Below are 6,000 nucleotides of genomic sequence, written 5' to 3' on the forward strand. Positions count from 1 at the left end.
GCTTCATCCTTTTTCCTCCAAAGTATTTTTGAGTAGGTTACAGGTATCATGACGTTTCACCTCTAAATATCTCACTATGAATCTCTATAGGGAATTCTTTTTGAAAAACCAAGACATTTTATTATGTGAAATTTCAAACATACTTTGTAGAGAGAATGGTATGATGAATCTCCACATGTTTATCACTCAACTTCAATTATCAACCTTTTGCCAGACTTAAAAACATCTTTCTGAATGATGGCTGAGTTGGCACAAAAATAAGGAAAAATCCTTAATTGCCCAGAAATTATAGAAACTTGAATTGAGACGAGGAAGTGAGTTCTGAAGCTGGAGTTTCTGTTGGAACAAATCCCAGTTCACTGGTGGTCCAGAACTTGGGCTTTGAAGGGCCACAAGTGAGAGGGGGACAAAGAATGGGACAGGAAGTCAGGTCAGAGACCTTTGAAAGGCGACATCTTTACTGAGTGAATGAGAAAATATTTCACCTGCCACAAAAGGAGGTGGTAGACATATGTATCTGGGTTAGCTTTTGCTCTGTGTGGAAGGGAAAAAAAGAAAACATGTTTTCTGGAGAGGTCCTAACCACAGCCCTGGTATACTTGGATTTGGGGCCAGAAATTTTAGGAGGCCCTAAAAGAGTCCAAGCTGAAATTTAGTATCCACTGGCAGAGGCAAACAAGCTCCTTTGGAGGAATATACTTGAAAGCCAAACTTTATTTTTTTATTTTTATTTTACATTGGAATATAGTTGGTTAACAATGTTGTGTTAGTTTCAGGTGTACAGCAAAGTGATTCATTTATACATTTATAAGTATCCATTCTTTTTCAAATTCTTTTCCCATTTAGGTTATTGCAGAGTATTGAGCAGAGTTCCCTGTGCTATACAGTAGGTCCTTGTTGGTTATCTATTTTAAATACAGCAGTGTGTACATGTCAATCCCAAACTCCCAATCTATCCCTCCTTGTTCCCCTTCCCCCCAGTAACCAGAAGTTCATTCTCTAAGTCTGTGAGTCTGTTTCTGTTTGAAAGCCAAACTTTAAATAACTTCCCCAGACAAAGTTCCAAGGAAGCTAAACTCACAGTCAAAAATCACAAAATAGGGCTTCCCTGGTGGCGCAGTGGTTGAGAGTCCGCCTGCCGATGCAGGGGACAAGGGTTCGTGCCCCGGTTCGGGAAGATCCCACATGCCGCGGAGCGGCTGCGCCCGTGAGCCATGGCCGCTGAGCCTGCTGCTCCGCAACGGGAGAGGCCACAACAGCGGGAGGCCCGCGTACCGCAAAAAAAAAAAAAAAAAAAAAAATCACAAAATACACAGGGAAATAAACTACCATGAGAGTTAGCAGATACTACAAACTACAAATCAGACCTGCAGACAGCATATGTTCGAACTATCAGATATAGAATATAAAAAATTATGTTTAATATGTTTTTAAAATAAAAGAGAGTATTAAAAAGAAACTAAAAATACCTAGCAGGGGTGTGGAAAATGGTACAACTTTGGAAAATTATTTGGCAGGTTTTCTTTGTTGGGTTTTTTGGCTTTTTTGGTCATGCCATGTGGCTTGCAGAATCTTAGTTCCCTGACCAGGGAGTGAACCCAGGCCCCAGCAATGAGAGCGCTGAGTCCTAACCACTGGACAGCAGGGAATTCCCTTGGCAATTTTAAATAAAATTAAAATGTACCCATTCAGCCATTCTACTCCTGGGTATATACCCAAGGGAAAGGAGTGCATATGTCTACAAAAAGACATTATTCATAATCATCAAAACCTTGAAACAATCTACATGCCCATCAACAGTAGGGTGAACAAATAAATTATTAGATTCATACAATTGAATGCAATAAAAATGAACAATGGATCATGTAACGACATGGATAGATCTCAGATATATTATTGGGTTGATAGAAGTCAGAATAATGGTTACCTCTGAGGGATTCCTGCCTGGAAGGTAGCAGAGTGGAACATTCTGAGGTCCTAGAAACGTTCTGTATTTAAATTTGGGGACTTCCCTGGTGGCACAGTGGTTAAGAATCCGCCTGTCAATGCAGGGGACACGGGTTCAAGCCCTGGTCCGGAAAGATTCCACATGCTGTGGAGCAACTAAGCCCATGAGCCATAACTACTTAAGCCAGCACGCCTAGAGCCTGTGCCCCATAACAAGACAAGCCACCGCAATGAGAAGCCTCAGCAACACAACGAAGAGTAGAGCCCGCGTGCAGCAGCGAAGACCCAATGCAGTCAAAACTAAATAAATATTTAAAAATAAATAAATAAGTAAATAAATTTTGTGGTGTTAACATGGATACACACATATGTAAAAATTCATCATGAAGTACACTTAAGATTTATGCATTTTACAATATGTGAATTACCTCGGTATAAACAAAAGGGACCTAGTCAATTTGGAAAGGTATAAGGGAGAAATCTAAACTAAAATCACTGAAATTAGAAACTCAAATTATAGGAAATAAGTAGATTAGACATAGCAGAAGAGAGAAATCATGAACTGAAAGACCTAAAGAGTTGAAAGAAATACACGACAAAGAGAGGCAAAGATGTAAAAATTATTGAGAGGTTAAGAAATATGTAGGGTGGTCCATGAAGATTATATCTAATCAGGATTCTAGAAGTAGAGGATAGAGGTCATGGGGCAGAGGCATCATTTGAAGAGCTAATGGCTAAGAATTTTTCAAAATCATTGAGTGACACCAATACTTGGATTAGGGAAGTCCATCAAATTTCTACAAGATAAATAAAAGAAATCCACACATAGACAATGTAATTGCAGAATACATAAGGAAAAGAGATTTTTAAAGTAGCCAGAGGGAAAAAAACAGATTATTACAAAGCGATGACAATAGGGCTGACAAGCGGCTGTCAACAACGGGTGCCAGGAGAGAGTGGAATATATCTTCAAAGTACTGAGAGAAATTAACTTACAATCCAGAATTGTATTGCTAGCAAAAGTGGTCTTTCAAGAAAAGGAGTGAAATAAAGACATATTGGGGCAAATCAAAAATGAAAATTTCTACCAACCGACTTTCACTGAAGGAATTTCAGGCAGAAGGAAAATTATTGCAGAAGGAAAGTCTGAGATGAAAGGATGAATGGTGAGTAAAGTTAATATAACAAATACTGACTGATTCAAAAATGGGCAGAGATTTGAACAGCCATTTCTCCAAAGAAGATATACAAATGGCCAACGAGCACATGAAAAAATTTTTAACTTCACTAATCATTAGGAAAATGCAAACCAAAACTACAATGAGACAGTACCTCATACCCATTAAGATGGCTACTATCAATAAGACAGAAAATAACAAGTGTTGGCAAAGATGTGAAGAAATTGGAAGGCTTGTGCACTGCTGGTAAGAATGTAAAATGCGGTAGCCTCTGTGGAAGACAGCATAGCAGTTCCTCAAAAACTTAAACAATAGAAGTATTATACGATCCAGCAAGTCTACTTCTGGGTGTATACCCAAAAGAATTGAAAGCAGAGTTGTGAAGAGGTATTTGTACATCCATATTCATTGCAGCATTATTCACAATAGCTAATACGTAGAAGCAATTCAAGTATCCATCAACAGATGAATGAATAAGCAAAATGTGGTATATACATACAATGGAATATTATTAAGCCTTAAAAAGGAAGGAAATTTTGCAATATGCTAGGACATGGATGAACCTTGAGGACAATATGCTAAATGAAATAAACCGATCACAAAAATTAAATACTGCATGATTCCACTTCTATAAGGTACTTAGAATAGTCAAAATCATAGAGACAGAAAATAGAATGGTGATTGCCAGGGACTTGGGAGAAGGGAAAACAGGGAGTTATTTTTTAATGGGTAGAGAATTTTAGTTTTGCAAGATGAAAAGAGTTTTGGAGATGGTGGTGGTGGTTGAACAACAGTATGAGTGTACTTAATACCTTAATGACCTGTACACTTAAAAATGGTTAAGGTGGGAAATGTTATGTTTGTGTATTCTACCGTAATAAAAATAATTTTTAAAATAAATACATAAATAAATAATAAATAAATGATGGCATAGCAAGTAGTGTGTGTATATCCTAAAATATGTCTTTCTGGCAAAATAAAAACTTTGCAACACACCAATCTAAAATATAAATATTGACTATAAAACCTTAATGTTCCTGTATAATTTGTAGGACTAAAAAACCTCTAAATATTGAACAATAAATAGCACATTAGTTGGGGTGGAGTGGTAACCAATTAAAGCATATTTGGATCATGTATTTTTCTGAAGAAAGGTAAAGAGAGTGATTAACTTTAGATATTTGGAAGTTACATATGCCTGATAAGATGTCTAGGGTAACCACCAAAAGAACAGAAGCAGTGTATTATTTCCAAATTAGTACGAGAGGAAAAAATAGAATTTTCAAAATCTAGGATGAAAGATAATTAAAGAACAATAAAACATCTTCTTAATAAAAACTGTAGTCAGTGGGAAAATCTGAAATCCATGGTTTCTAGGCTATTGCAGTAGAATGCCACTAGGCTGAAAGAGCCCTGCTTTGGGACATTAATCTGGTTAGAAAATAACTGAGAAAACATGGAAAGTGTCATAACAAGAAGTGTTAGAGAATCTGTCATTGGCATTCTCTTCTTGGAGATGGAACACAATCACTGAGCAATTCTAAATAAATACTTAAATCACAGGAAATTAAAACGTGATGTCAAAACAAAAGTTTGAGTTTCTATATTTCACAAAAATTTCTAAGAGTTTACCATCAAATTATGATGCCAATAGTACTGTGAGGAGTAATCACGTATTTCACCATCAAGAGTTAATCACAGGAAATTAAAACGTGATGTCAAAACAAAAGTTTGAGTTTCTATATTTCACAAAAATTTCTAAGAGTTTACCATCAAATTATGATGCCAATAGTACTGTGAGGAGTAATCACGTATTTCACCATCAAGAGTTAATCAGGGTTGACATGAGGATTGGTATAGAGAGTAACACATTTCAAGCCAAGGTTCTGTACATGGTTTGAAATTTATGAAAGAAAGTAATAGGCCTTTTCAATCTGAAACTACCTTCAAAGTACAAAAACTTCAAGGAGAATTAGAATATTCTTTTAAAACCTTTGTATCCAGACTGCTGATAGATGGGACAGAGCATTGTAAAAGATGTGCTAATTTTCACCCGTTCTATGGAATGGGTATTTTTGTTATTCTGCTAACAAGAATTCAGGAATGAAAAAACTTGAAAAAATTACTGGAAATTTCAGACAACCAGAAACAACGTGGTATAGTTTTTTAGTAAACATCTACTTTTTGGTGACACTGTCTCTTATAGACTTTTATTTGACTAACTGAAGCATAACGAGGAAAGTAGAATGTATCTACAGTTGAAAATGAAAACTGTGTATATCAAGGGGATAGGGAATCTAATCTGTGAACAAAAGGAATTGTTTTGAATTGGAAATCAAAGAGAAATATCAACTAATTTAAGTTGGTTTCTACAAACCGTGCACACTTAATATGAAACGTAGGCAAGTTGCTTAATCTTTCAGTGCCAGCTTCCTTTTTTGAAAAATGGGAATAAATCATAGAACCTTCCTTGAGTATATAAACGCAAAGCACATAAATTAGTATCTAGCACATAGCAAGTATTTAGAATTATTAATAAAATAATATAGACATTGTTTCCTTAAATTACTCATGAGATACAATAAGACAACTGATGGTATAATAACACTAAACTCTCAACCTGTGCAAGCTTCCTGCAGAAAATGTCCCAGGCCATCTTAATTAAGCAGATGTTCCTGGGTGCCATGGCTATGGATGAGATCACGGGGAGGCTCTTACATGGGATTATTATGGAAGCTGATTTTAATAAAATGCGTGGCTATATCTACATGGGAGCTGCTGACACCAGTGAAAGATTTAATGTTGTTGCCACAACGTTTACGGAGGATGAGCCAAGAGCTTTATGCGCATATTGTCATGCACGTCTTGGGGATTT

Source organism: Phocoena phocoena, chromosome 14 (assembly GCF_963924675.1).
Source record: "Phocoena phocoena chromosome 14, mPhoPho1.1, whole genome shotgun sequence".
Taxonomy (NCBI): domain Eukaryota; kingdom Metazoa; phylum Chordata; class Mammalia; order Artiodactyla; family Phocoenidae; genus Phocoena; species Phocoena phocoena.